General features: G+C 51.9%; 1 protein-coding gene across 3 annotated transcripts in view; it reads right to left on the bottom strand.

Annotated features, from left to right (window-relative positions):
• The window catches only part of Agpat3 (1-acylglycerol-3-phosphate O-acyltransferase 3), an 83,864-nt gene extending 73,831 nt beyond the window's left edge, over window positions 1-10,033 (bottom strand). For 2 of the 3 annotated variants that reach the window (XM_060369238.1, XM_060369239.1), the window contains exon 1: window positions 9,337-9,424. The gene's annotated coding sequence lies outside the window, so the exon portion shown is untranslated. Of the gene's footprint in view, window positions 1-9,336; window positions 9,425-9,893 lie in introns of those variants that run through there. The other variant, XM_021649684.2, reaches the window with a different exon arrangement.
• Between the last annotated feature and the right edge of the window lie 4,580 nt (window positions 10,034-14,613).

Below are 14,613 nucleotides of genomic sequence, written 5' to 3'. Positions count from 1 at the left end.
CCAGGAACGGGCTCTTCTCCTTCCCTCCCCCGTCCCACATCAGGGCAGCCTCTACACACAGCTGTCCCCATCATGAGCTGGGTCCCCTCTGCCTATCCTGGCTGTGTCTAAGCCCCACTAAGGCCCTGTGCACACTGGTCACCTCCAGCACACTGACATACCTGTGACCTCAGCCATAAGTCACCTTCCCAGGGAGGGTGTGTGACGTGTCCCTGAGCCTTTCCCTTACAGAATGGCCTGCCCTACACACGTTCTCTCTCAAAGCTCAGACCTGGACATCACCTGCTCCCGAGGAGTAATGGCAAGTCGCCTGCTTTCTGTCCCTCGTGGTCAGGCATCTCTCCATTGCTCTCTCTGAGCTTCCATCCCCCGGGAACCCAGGGAGGTGCCTTAAGGCAGCCTGCTCCCCCTCCAGCAGGGTGTGCTGAGCATGAGTCAGGACAGCATGGTCAGACAAGTTGGGCTCTCTAATTATATGTTTTCTGCGCTCTGTCTTCTACACTGCCAGCTTCTTCAACTCTCCTGTCACTCCTTATCTAAGGATTAACATATAAACAGGCGACACAGCTTACATGTAGTGTAGCTTACAAACCGAACACACAGTGCGGCCAGCACCGAGGTCATGAGCTAAGTCTGCTGGTCCACCCAAAGCTGCTTGAGCGCCCAGCCTTTGGCGCCATGATCCTGCCAGTGTGTGAGCTCTGAGTGGGACCAAGCAGCACCCTTTTCCATATTTAGCGCATGTATGCGGGGTGCAAGCATGTGTGAGTGTATGCATGGGTGCATGCGTGTGTGTGTGTGTGTGTGTGTGTAATACATATGCCACAGCACACATCATGGAGGTCAGAAGACAACTTTTGGGAGTCGGTTCTCTCCTTCCACATGGGGGTCCTGGACACCAGACTCATGTCATTGGGCTTGGTGGCAGACACCTTTACCTGATGAGCCTTCTCACTGGCCCCTCGCTCCTTTGCTTCGTGGCTATTGCCTTGACTTGTCGGCTGTGTGAACATGGTTCTCCCTGTGCCATTCACAGGCTGCCTCAAACTGGGCAGTGTGGCACCTTTACAGTGTTTTTCCTACAAACCTCGAAACAGTGAGCACCAGAGTCTGTCTCTCTCGCCTGTTTCACGCCCTGGTGCCCCTTTAGCACCATTATTAAACAAAATAAGGTACTTAACAAAAAGCGTCTTTGCATTATTTCTTTGCCACGGCAACAAAGAAGCCACCTACAGGAGGACAGACACTTGGCCCAAGGTTTCAGAGGACTCGGGCCCCATGGCTTGGCCCTGTGTCCTTAGGCAGTGTCATGGTGGTGAAACCACATGAAGGGAAGCTGTTCCTCACTTCCTAGCAGACAGGAAACAAAGAAAGAGGGGCACAAGAGGAGCCAGGGAAGATACAACCCAAAGACAAGTCTCCAGGGACCAATTTCCTCTAACCAGGCACCACTCCCTCCCCACCTGTTACCACCTCCCAGTGATGCCACAGTATTATAAAATCCATCTGGGGCTGATGCACTGATTGCTCAGGATCAATTTGTCTTTGGTAACCGCAGACAAAAAAAAAAAATCACAGTGTTGGTGGGCTGGGCTTTCCTAACAGTGTAGGTGATTATTAATTCAATCAAGTGACAGTCAGAATTAGCTGTCACAACCATGACACCATGACAGTGACCACGGAAAGGGTCTTTCAGTAACTAACGAGGAGGTAGAACATACAGTGTGGATACGGTGAGACGGAGCAGGGAGGTGTGGGATCCCATCGCAATATTCAGAACAGTGCGCAACTTCAAACTGACCAATTGTTTATTTATGGGAGTGTCCGGGTAATATCTTAGATTACAACTGACTATAGGTAGCCAAACCACAAAAGCACGCTTCTCAGTGTGTGTGTGTGTGTGTGTGCAAGCTACTCTTCTGTTTTCAATGGCAACAGGAATCTAGTACTAGAGGGTTGACCTTAATAAACGGTTTTTGAACAGTTCAGCTTGTGCCTCCTAACGGGAACACAGTAGGTTCACATGAGGCTGACCCAGCCTCCCCACAGTTTCTGCGAGTCCCCAGGGGGCTGTGTCAGGCACAGTGGCGGCACAGGCACACGCTAGTATTCCCTTTGTCCCACAGCACAGTGAGCACACACCCCAGGTGGCCTTGGGCAGTCTAGCCATCCTGGTAGGGTTCGGCAGCCTCACCCCTGCTTTCATTTCTGCCTCTCACAGAGGTAGGGCCTTTCATTTTGATCTCCTTAATTTCATTTCATTTTCTCTGCGCTTTTCACTCTCAGCTCCTCTGGTCTGAGGAGCAGCAATGGGAAACTGAAAATTAAAAAGTGACATTTGAGTCAATAAATAGCACAGAGGGAAATTGGGATCGCTCCCTAACTCAGGCGCTAGACAAGCATGCCCACCACTGTCCATTCGGCACCATCCCAAGGCCCTTAGCCAGGCAGGAAGAAGCAAAGCCAGTGTCATCCCAGGTGTCACGATGTGTGCAGAAGATCCCCAATCAACGGCGTCTGAGGGATGGCCAGGTGGCCAGCCCATGACATCAATACCCAGCAGTCAGCTGCACCTCAGTGTGATATCAGCAAGGGGCTAGTAATGTAAAGAGTACCTTTTTAAACCGCTGTTTTCCAAAACAACAAAGATAATAAGGGCACGTGGGAATAAGGGAACATGGCATGGACCATTACAGCCTTCATCAGAAAGATATTCTGCAGAGACTAAGGACGGAGACTGGAAAGTGGACGTAAAACCTGCACAAGAACAGGCAGAATGTGCTGTGCCTGGGCTCATGCATTGTATGGCCTTCAGCAGACACAGCCCAGAAAAGCAAGATGATAGCCGATTGGATTTAAAGTGCCTGCTCCTTAAAACAACATGGAGTGAAAAGCTAAACTCAAGCAGGAAAAGGAGCAGTGAGCTAGGACAACGACAGGCAGCCTGAGGGTCCAAAAAGCACCCTGTAGAAGACCAGGTAGGAGTAATAGGGAAGCAAAGCTCACACCAGCAGACAGCAAAGCAGGAGCAGAAAAGTCATAGGGGAGAAAGCACGACCAGCCAAGGAGCACACAGTGGGGGCATGCACAGTGAACGCAGCCTGGCGTGGAGGACAGAGTGACCACATGTCAGGGGTGGGAGAGACACAGAGGGTGCCTACCAGGGGAACAGCCAGGAGTTATGCACAGGAACTTCTGATGCAGGGAGCCCGTATCACTAGCAGAGCTTTCCACAACATTCTGTTTGCAAAGTCAACAGGCACCATGTGCCCAAGAGCACAGAGCCAGCCTTGAGCTCTCTGGCCCATCTGAGGCAATGACATTGCGTGCTGAAGGGCTGCACATATGTGCACATGACTTGTGTGTGGAGCTGGCTTAAGGGAAGGGTACCTAGCTGAGGGGCCCTGTCTGGTAAAACATCCTTTGAGACCACCCGATCTTTACATAGACCACAGACAGGGGAGTCACTGTTTCTCACCGGCACGCGTGCTCTGCTCTCATCCTCTCTTCTCCAGCCCTCACAGGGAAGCCTCTCCTGCTCTCAGTGGACACTCCTTTGGCTTGACACTCATTTGCACAGAAACGCTCAGGTTCCCTTACTGCTTCCCTCATGGTGTGTTCTAGAAGGATCACTCCGTCCATTTCACTGACTCGGTTTCTTTATCTCAAGAACGGAAGGCAGGAAGATTGAGGCTCACTGGTGGATGCTGAGTGTGGACAATGGCATTGCTGATAGGGCATAGCCACCCTAGAATAGAGACTTGCACCAAGTCCAGATTACAGGATTGTTCTTGGAACAACAAAAACTAGTATGTTGGGTCCCAGACTCCCTGGCCATTTTTAACTGAGATCAGTAACTAGAAGTCAGGCACAGTGCCCCTCCTCTTGTATCTCACACCCACACCTCTGGCCTCCTTCCCCTGCAGATTGACCTTTGTTGGAATCTGCCCTGAAAATATCCACCCATGACTTTGCTCATCAAAAAGAAACACTCTACAGCCAAAAGTTCAGCAGCACATAGACTTCAATGCAGTTGGGGCTCCAGGAAAACGAGCGCCCAGAAGCCAGGTTGTGGCCCCCAACCACTGGAGGAGAGAGCCACAAACATAGTTCGGAGGTGGCTGCCAGCTCTGACTCTCAGCTTCTCCAGTGTGCCTGCTCCTGGCTCCAGGTCAGTACAGAACGGCAGAGTCTTTCTCTGCATGGGCACTTTCTCTTCTAATGCCAGCTTCCTGCCCACTGCACAGAGCACACAGAGCTGCCGAGCCCTGTGAGGACACAGGGCTGCTCCTAAACCCCAAAGCTGCCTGGGTCACTACGTCACACGATAACACCTGGGGATGGCTTCTGCCATGTCCTGTTTTGGTTTAGGTTTCTTTCTTTCTCTTCCTTCCTTCCTTCCTTCCTTCCCTCCTTCCTTCCTTCCTTCCTTCCTTTTTTTCTTGAATATCAAAAGTTATCAGCATTCAGGAGGTAGAGGCAGGTGGATCTCTATGATTTTGAAGCCAGCCTGGTCTACATAGTGAGTTCCAGGACAGCCAGGGTTATGCAAAGAGACCCTGTCTTAACAACAACAACAAAAGAAAAGTTACTAAACTTGAGGCTGGAGAGATGAGTTAACAGCTCAGCAGTTAACTGAACTGGCTGCTCTTCCAGGGAACCTAGGTTCAGTTCCCAGAGTCCACATGGCAGCTCACGCTGTCCTTATTCCAGTTCCAGTGGGTCCTGTGCGCTATTCTGACACCCTTGAGCACCAGCGTTCACATGGTACACAGACAGGCATGCAGGCAAACACTTGCTGGTGGAATGCTTACCTAGCATAAGTCAAGGGGCTGTGCAGCCCTCTTTCGCGAGCATTTTCCCCCAAAAACGCCCTAGTTAGAAAAACAAAGTTAGTAAGCTTTCAACTTCGTCTCTTTAGTGGCTGGAGCTTTGCCACTCAGGCTTCTCTGTCATCTGCAGTGATGGATGAGACGACATGACCAGGGAGCTGACAGGTGAGGCAGGAGCCCCCTGCACTCAGCATGCAGCTCGGGGGGTGGGGAGGGACAGCGGAACACTCACACAGAGCCTGTGTGCCACGGGCCCTCTGTATATCATGCTGGCTTGAGGCTCTGCACCAGGCCAGCTGGGCCTCCCTCGGCTGAGATTCTTCCTAGTCAAGCCTGCCTCCTCCCTAGCCTCCTTTCCCAGACCTGCCCGGGTGCTGCCACCCGCTGTGTTTTCCCAGGCAGACCTCCGGGGCTCCCAACTTCACCGCATCCCGTGTAACTCTGGCTGACGTGGTCTTCATTTACTGACCTGCCCTACTCTGGTGTAAATCTGGGCAATCTCACCACATTTTTTGAGGTATTCCGGCTGCTTCTTTCCTGTGTCTCTCTAGTAAAAGCACACTGGTTCACTTAGTCAATCACTCCAGTTTACGCTGGGACAATGATCTAAGTCAGAAATCAATCGATAGGCAGCCTGACTGGATCGTCAGCACACAGTGTGTTTTGACACAGGCTCTGTGTGTCACCACACGCCTGTAATCCCAGCACTCAGGAGGCAGAGTCATGCGGATCTCTGTGAGTTCGAGGCCAGCCTGGTCTACAAAGCGAGTCTAGGATAGCCAAGGCTACGCAGAGAACCCCTGTCTCGAAAAACCAAAAAAAGAGTATAGGCTTTCACACCAAGACAGAAAGAAACACACTTTCTCCGCCATCAAACACCACTCCTAGCACATATCTGTGGCTTGTATGTCATGTGGTGATTTTGAGCCCAATACAGAAAGACAAGTGACATGGAGTCTTGACACAAATGTGTGTGTAAAGCTAATCACTTGATTTGTTTTAGAAATATGAATTTTCATATTTTGGTTGTTCTGAGCATTGGGTGGTCTGTCAAACAGAACAAAAGGGGCGAATTCAATGGCGCCTACACTTAGAATCTACATCTGCCAAGCCCAGGACGGCCCACCTCATTCGCCTCTCTTCAGTGTCACTTTGAGAATTAAATGAGGTGTACATAAAACGGGCATGGTGCTGCATTCTCTACTGCAAAGAGCTAAGTGAAGTATAATATAAGGCAGGGGCTGGAGAAAGCCACACACCATGAGGACCACAGATCCCTAGCACCCATGTAAAGGATGTAGCAGCTCAGACCCATAATCCTGGGACTGGGAGGGAAACATCGGAGAGCACCTGGTGCCTGTTGGCCCACCAGCCAGCACAGCTAGATTAGTGAGCTTCAGGCTCAGCGAGAGGCCCTGTCCGAGAAAGGTGGATGAGGCTAGAGAGGCAGCTCAGTAGTTAAGAGTGCTGGCTGCTCTTACAGGAGACCTAAATTCAGTTCCCAGCAGACACGATGACTCACAACCACCTGTAACTCCTGCTCCAAGGGAGAGGGCTGGCAACCCCTTCTAGCCTCCATGGGTACCCAAAGACATGTGGCACACATACATGGGGAGAGAGGGGAGAAGAAATCTATAAAAAATATATGTGGGGGCTGGAGAAAAGGTTAAGCAGTTAAGAGCGAGCACTGGCTGCTCTTCTAGCGGTCCCTGGTTCAATTCCCAGCACCCACATGCTGGTTCACAACAATCTCTAACATGTCTCAGGAGATCTAGTGCCCTCTTCTGGCCTCCTCCTACACCAGGACAGGTGTGCGGTGTCATTACATACATGCAGAGAAAAACATGCATACACATAAAATAGCGGTGAGCCTTTCTAAAAAGTAATAAAGTGGAGAGCAACTGAGGGAGATAACCAACGCTGACCTCTGAACACATGTATCCATCCACATGCAAGCCTACACAGGCACATATACACAACAATAAGTAAATAAATTTCTTTTAAAACTAGGGGCGAATGTAATAGCAGCATATGCTACCCAATGTTCTAGTCAGCAGATTGCTGGAGGAAGACCACCCCTGGCCAGCCAGCAGCGACAGGGAAGCAGAGGGCCAGGGCTGGGGAGAGGCTCTGCCCCGCAGGAGCTTTCTCCCACTACTCTACATTCACCGCCACTGTCATTCATCATGGATCTCACCCCCACTTCCCAAAAGGAGCGGAGACACTGCCCATCAATGATGCATGGCTCCTGGGTCACGGCGGGGCAGGCCTTCGGGCCGCTGGCACCCTGCTCCCATTAAAAGCACCTAGCTTCGGCTTCTAGATTGAAGTGATGCAAAGCACTCCAGCCAGGAGGAGGCTTCTGCCTGTCACATCCTGAAAGACGCGCGTGTGCCGCCCTCCACTCACACTCACTGGTATCTAAAGCACACCCGTCTCTGTCTCTCCCATCAACGTGGAGGAGAGAGGGGGGCACTGTGCAAGGCATCCACTTACTCCAGTGGCCCCGTCAGCCTGCCTCTCCATCCCTGCAACTAAGCACAGACAGGCCCAGGTGTGCACCCTGGACTTTGCCTGACAAACAAGATCGGAACATGTCGGAATCTATAAACAAGGCAGCAAGACTGTGCAAAGAGGAGCCACTATTGCCACTGCCTGAAACAAAGCACTGTGAGGTTAATAAGCTCAAATGGATCCTGCAGTTACGATGAGGCTGTTCTAGGAATGATGCAACGTTCAGTTATTCGCTTTACAGCTTGGAAAATTATTTACGACCCCAACATTCTTCCCTGAGCAACTGTTTTACAAAACTCGGCACAACCCCATAGCTGCAGAAACGTCTCAATGAGAGGACTAAGCAGCTACAGGGCTCATGTCAGAGAAGTCAACAGGATGGCGCTCAAGGAAGGTGGCCAGTCATGCCCAGAGACAAGCTGTTCCAACCTCACCAGCCACAGCATAAGACGGGAAGAATCAGAGAGTCGCACACAAGGCTGGCCCAGAGGGGAGAAGCTTGTGAGAGAATGGAGAAGAGTGTAGGATAAGGGAGATGAGCGTAGGGGAAGCAGACCTTGCTTTGGCAAGAGAGGGAGTGGGGAATGCCCAGGCTCCAGCTCTGCATCTGAAAAGCTGTGACATGGGGTCACACTGCAGGACCTAAGCAAAGCCACAAGTCAGAGAAAGGGGTACCAGCTCCATCTTGTGAGGGATAAATGGGACTGGACCACAGAACCTGCATCAACTTGTCAGGAGTGAGACTGAATCAATGCTGCCATTCTGAGCCCTGAAACAACTGTAAATTTCCATCTTTGCTTTTCCCCAGCTATAAAAAGATCTTGCTATGCCCTACCTGCCTCCAACTGGGCCAGAGACTTAAGTTTACAGACTTACTACCCTGACAGAGCTGAGAAGATGGGAGTCCCCTTGCTCTTAATTTAAATTCTGGCTGTGGCAATTTGTGACACAATCCTGGACTGGCAGCTGGCCCTGCTGCTCAGACCCCAGAGCCTGTCAGCACAGGGGTCACAGCTACAAGCCCCAGCAGGGAAGTAAACAAGGACCCCTGTGGTGGACGCTCTTTTGTAACTTCCAAAGTAGAGCAGTAACCTTCTGCTCAGTTTCCCTATTCCCCTGTAAGTACACAGACACTTCCTTTCCCCGATGCTGGGCCAGTATCTGGAAGCAGAGACAGAGACCTCCCTTCAACTCCAGCATCCCTCCCATTGTCTTCCCTTCCTAGGAGACGCTGTTTAACCCACTTCCCACCCATTCCAGAGGCAACTTCCAAGACCTAGACCTCCTGCCATGAGGCTGTACAGATAAGCCCAGGTGGGGCCACACACAAGGCCTCCAGCAGGTCCGGGCTGAGCTAGGTCAGCCACCCAGCCGACATCCACCTGCTGAACCTAGCCATTCCAAGGAGCACACACCACCAAGAGCAAAGGTAGAGGAGAATGCCATCACATGTAACTGCCTTCGGAAGAAACAATGTAATCACAGAACACAGGGCATGGTGCTAGGAAACAGCCTTATAGGCTAATTCCCAAAGTGAGAAGGGGTCCTGCTTGTCTGATAAGGGTAGAGGACAGTAAGGAAGTAATCAAATGAGACCAAGTGCACAGCCCATGGATATCTCTTTGACGGGGCACAGTCCGTTTGCCAAATGTCATCGCAGCAGAAAGAGCTGCTCCCACTCAGTTCCAACAGCCACAAACCCAGCACTCCCAACCGGCACCCTATGTGCAATCCCAAAAATCAGAGATCTTATCTCTGGACTAGTCATTCCAGTCTCAAATCCAAGCAGCCTTCTGGTTTCCCAGGAAAAAGAGCCCAGTCTCTTAAGCATTTTCTCAGAGAAGACTTTCCACACTGCTTTAAAAGTTAGGTCTGGAAGGCCATTTCTAAAAATGTCCCTGTGCCACTAATCTTCTCTCAAAGTTAAAAAGAAATCCTGCACATATTTCCCACCTAGCTTAAGTGCTCACAATCCTCCTAACGAAGGTACCTGGGGTCAACTGCTCCAGGACTCCTGGTGGCCCACCGTGGACAGGTGTTTTCCTCCAGAGGCTCTGGTTACTGAATGACCCCAGCGCCTGAGTGAAACGTGGAAATTCACAGTCGGCCTTTGGTCTCAACGCCAAAGTCAAAAAAAAAAAAAAAGAGAGAGAGAGAGAGAGAGAGCCCTCGCACCTTCCTCCAGGGCGTCCCACCTGCAGCCCTCCCTCCCGCGTTGAGCAAGCAAAAAGTGAAACTAGCCCACAGGGTCCCGCGGTCAGGCGTGGGGCTCCCCAGTGGGAGAAGCTAGGACCCGGGCAAGGTCCCCCGGGGAGGGGCCGGAGGCCGCCCAGGCCCTCTCCCCGGGCCCGCACCCCATCTCTCCCGATCGCCCCTTTCCAGGCCGCCGAGCATCCCGCACCGCCCCGGCGAGCCGGGCAGGCCGCACCGGGGCCGCGCTCCCCCAGGCCGCGCGCCGGGCGGAGCGCAGCCGGCCACTGCGGCGGGGCCCGGCGACCGCGGGCGGGGGCGACCTCGGGCGGCTCGGCGGGGCGCGGTGCGGCTCACCTGCACTCCACCTGCTGGTCGCGGTCCTCGCGTCCGCAGCGCGCGGCCGCAGCGCTCGGCCTGGGCCCGGCCCGGCCCTGCGTCGGGCCTCAGCGAGTGCGGCGCCCGCCGCCCCGGGCCCCCATCGCCGCCCTCCGCCTCGGCGCCGCCGCCACTTCCTGTGCGCGGCGATCCCACAGTTCCGCCGGCGCGGGACGGCGGGCGCGGGGACGCGGGGACACGCGCGGACGGATGCGCGGGGGAGGAGCCGGGCCCGCGGCGCAGCGGCGGGAGCCTCGGCCAACGGACGGCGGGCGGGGGAGGGGACGTGAGGGGCCCTCCGCGGGACCAGCCTCGACCCTCCCGTGGCATCAGGGTGCCCCTAGACCCAGTCTGGACCCCCTTTCGGCCCCCTGGAGTCCTCCCGGGGTCCCACCCGGGTGTTACTGGGCCCAGCTTGGACCCCCTTTCAGCCCCCTGGAGTCCTTCTGGGGTACTGCGGTGTTCCTGGGCCCAGCCTGGATCCCCTCGTCCTCCTGACCGCATTCAGGGTCTTCCTGAGCTAAACCTGGACCCCCGTTGGTTCCCTGAAGTCCTCCTGGAAGGAGGGGTGCCTCCCCTAGAAATCGGGGTGTTCCTGGGCCCAGCCTGAATTTGCCCCCCTCACTCTCCCTGGAATCATCCTGAGACTCAGCCTAGTCTCCCTCCCAGCCTCCGAGGTTCCCTGGAGCCCCAAGATGTTCTGATGGCTCAGGCCAGACCCTCTTTCCTCCTGCGGCGCCCAGATATCTTTGTGTCTCCAGCCAGTTTCTTAGCCCCCATTCCCCTTATCCTTCCGGACTCCACTCCCAGCACCCTCCCCCACCCCTGCCCCTGGATCAGGATCCAGTCCTGGAATCTTGGAGGATTGTCTCCAGTGTCTGATGCAGCACCAGGATCGCTTTTCACTCACCCGTGCTGTGCCCTTTGACTTATTTATAGTTGGAAACTGGCTAGCAACATTGTATCCACGTCTGATTTAGGAAGAAGCCCCAATCAACCTAATCGAGGGTCTTTCTAGGGTCAGCAAGGGTACCCACCCTTCCCCAAGCAGCATGCTGGAGACCACAGATCCCTTCCTGGCCATCGTGAGTCATCTGAGCTGAGGACCAACAGCCACCTGAGCCTTCCTCCCACACTGGGCAGGTGGCTGATCCTAAAACAGGCCAGGAAGGACTGCGCAGGCTCAGGTGCTGCATCAGGACCCGGCCATCTGCACACCACTTGAAACCTGTGTGGCCTCATCCCTGCTCAGGCCCAAGGATCCAAGCCCTACTTTCTAAGTTCACTTTGAAAATGACCGAGGTCAGGTACTACAGGCCAAGCTGCCTACCTTTAAAAGCTTCTGTTCCGGGGCAGGATCGCCAGAAACAGGCAAGTTTGTGCCTTCCCACACTGTCAGAATTCACTGAGTAACAAATCTACAGGTCTCTTCAACTGCATAAGCTGCTGTGACCACTGGCAAACAGGTTCTTTCACTCCAACCCGACCTTAATTACTAACCTTAATAATTTTATCACACGGCCACACACATTTAACAGGTTACGGAATGGCTACGGAAGAATTGAAGAGGCTGCATGACTCAGCCAGGCTGTCTGGCAGAGGCTAAGCTGACAGATGTAAGAGAGAAATAGGGAAAGTTTGAAGATGGGGCAGGAGGGGAGCTCCTCAGCTGGAGTGACGTTAAAGTCTCCCAGATGAAAGCTGCATTTCAGCTGACCGATGTGAAGATTGCCCATGAGGCTCCCTTTTTTTAGTATTTTAAATAGAAATGTTAAAGTAACACAGCTCAAGTGTGTTTGATCTTTGAGTTTAGTCAGACTCCTTTCCCATTGGTAACCCTATACTTAGTAAATTTCACAACTGAGATTATAGATTTTATTTACAGTTGACAAGCAGGCCTTCACTCCCATCTGCTGTAGCTCAGTAAGGATTTCTTGTACCCTTTGGTCTCTGTTTTGATCTTATCAGCCTGCATTCCTGCTTGGCTCCAGCCCTCAGAGGCAGAGGCAGCAAAATCTTTGAGTCTGAGGCTAGCCTGATATACAGAGTGAGTTCCAGGACAGCCAGAGCTACACAGAGAAACATTCCTTTATCTCAGGGGGAAAAGAAAAAAGGAGGGGGGGTTCCCTAGAAATCCCTTAAATGTGCCAGCCACCAAGGTGGCTCATGCCTTCAATCCCAACATTAAAGAGGGTGAGGCAGGAGGATTGCTGCAACTTTGAGACCAGCCTGGACTGCAGAGTGAGAATTTACTTCGAACAAAAGAAACACTTTCAAATAATGTAAGTTAGGAAGATATCATCAAAATCATACTTGTGAGTTTTTAATACACAAGTCTCTCCATGCTCATGGCACCTTTGACTCCAGGCAGAAGCAGGCAGATCTTGAGTTCAAGGCCAGCCTGGTCTACAGGGCAAGTTCTAGGTCAGCCAGGGCTACACACAGAAACCCTGTATTGAAAAAAAATGTAGAGACATTGTGTCTTGGCAATTGGACTAAAAATGGAGGCATGCAGGTCAACACTATCCGTTTAGGTGAAGGAAGGAACTTGGGTCACCTCTGGACCTGGCGCTCCAGCATTTCATCAGCTGAGAACTATTGACCCCTTCAGCTATCAACTATTGTTTTATCAGGAGGTTTTATGAGGAGCATGGCGTCTGACACAGTTTCTAAGACTATAGAAAGCCTACACCTTCCACCTACCAAAGGAATGAATGTGTCACAGAGAAATCTGCCAGCCCCAGAATGGGCAGGGATCCCACAAACCCAGTTCCTTCCTCCTTCAGAATAGAGGCTCTGTTTGGATCCATACTCTCCCGTGTCTGGACTCAAAAGCTGAAAACAGCCTGTGGTCCCCTGGGGAAGGATGATTGTCCCTCCTCACAGTTAAGTCTTTATGTAGTCTGGCCGTTGTCTAATAACTGTAAGATGGAGTCTAGAAATGGTTCGGCAGGTAAAAGCACTTATACAAGCTTAGAACCTGAGTTCAAATCCCAGATCCCTCCTAAAGGTGGAAGGAGAGCAGCAACTCCACAAAAGCCACGCTCTGACTTCCATGTACTTACCATGACATGGGTCCCACATAAATAATAAAAGTTTATAAAACTATTAAATTGTAAGATGGCCACAGACAAAACAGAAGGAGGATTGCTGTGTGTGTTCCCCCATTCCTGTGTTTCAACAAAGTGTAAATAAATCCTTTATCAATTTCTGTTTCTTAATTTTTTTTGCATCCACGTGCATATGGGAGTCCCAAGGTTGACGTCAGGAGCCATGTGTTGCTCATCCATCTCTTAAGTGAAGCAGGATCTCACAAAGCCAGAGCTCACAGATAAGGCTAGGCTGACTAGCCAGCTTGCTCTGGTGATCCGAGGTTGGAATTACAAGTGAACTGTCAGGGGTACCTGGTATTTACATGGGATCTGACCTTGGGTCTCCATGCCTTGACAGCAAATGCTTTACCCACTGAGCCATCCCCTAGCCCATTTCCTCTTTACACTTCGCGGTTTTAGTTTATGTTTATGTGTCCACGTATCAGGGAACAATTTGGAGGAATCAGTTCTCTCCTTTTGCCACACGGGTCCTGGGGATTGAACTCGTATCAAAAAGCTTGGCCACTGGTGCCTTTACCCTCTGAGCCACCTCTCACCACCCCCCATTTCTTTTGAAATACGGGGAATGAGGCTAGAGCAATCGTTCAGCAGTTAAGAACGCTGAAAGCTCTTGCAGAGGGTGGGAGTTCAGTTCCCAGCACCCACACCAGGTTACAACCGCCTATAACCCCAATTCCAGGAAGGACACCCTCTGGCCTCTGCACGCACCTTGCCAGAGGCGCCTTGCACAGACGCAGACACACATGCATGTAAATATAACCAAATTTTAAAAGATACAGGGAACCAACATGGTTTCACGAATCAGTAGGTTTTATGAATCCAAGTATCCAGTAACAACTTTCGTGATCCAGGTAGGAGGCAAGCCTGCGGCCAGTTAATCCCCAGAGCTGCTGGGATTGATTTTCCTTGACCCAGATTGTTGTGTATGAACTGGTAATGGAAAGAGAAGGGAATGGGGGATTGTAATTTTCATTTCTGTACAGCTTTGTTTAATTTTTGTTTTTGTTTTTTTAAGACAGGTTTCTCTGTGTAGCCCAGGCTGGCCTCAAATTCAGAGAACCCCCTGCCTCTGCCTCCTAAATTCTGGGACTAAAGGCCTTCAGTATTTTAGTGTATTTTAAAGTCTGGAGGGTTCCTTTTGACCATGCCATGTGGACCTTGGTTTGGTTTGTGGTCTGGGTGGCAGTTTGGAAAGAGGGTATGTTTGAAATGCATGTCACTTGGAAAGCTCATTATAGCCACTTCCCGAATGGTTGCTTGGTTAATGGCCTGGCTAGTCTTATGTCAACAACTTGATTCAAGCTTAAGCCATCTGAAAGGTGGGAACTTTGAGAAAATGCCTCCGAAAGAGTCAGCTGTAGAGCTAGGTGTGGTGGTGGTGGCCCACTCCTTTAGTCCCAGCAGTTTCGAGGCAGAGGCAGGTGGATCTCTGAGTTTGAGGCCAGTCTGGTCTATAGGACAGGCAGGACTACACAAAGAAACCCTGTTTCAAAACTCAGCTGCAGGGGATTTTTGTTATTAGCAAACTGGTGGGGGGAGGGACTAGCTCATTGTGAGCATGATATCCCTGGGCTGGTGGCCCTGGG

The sequence above is a fragment of the Meriones unguiculatus genome, chromosome 16, assembly GCF_030254825.1.
Source record: "Meriones unguiculatus strain TT.TT164.6M chromosome 16, Bangor_MerUng_6.1, whole genome shotgun sequence".
NCBI classification, from domain to species: Eukaryota; Metazoa; Chordata; class Mammalia; order Rodentia; family Muridae; genus Meriones; species Meriones unguiculatus.
Note: the sequence above shows the minus strand (reverse complement) of the source record. Positions and strands in the feature narration are given on the sequence as shown.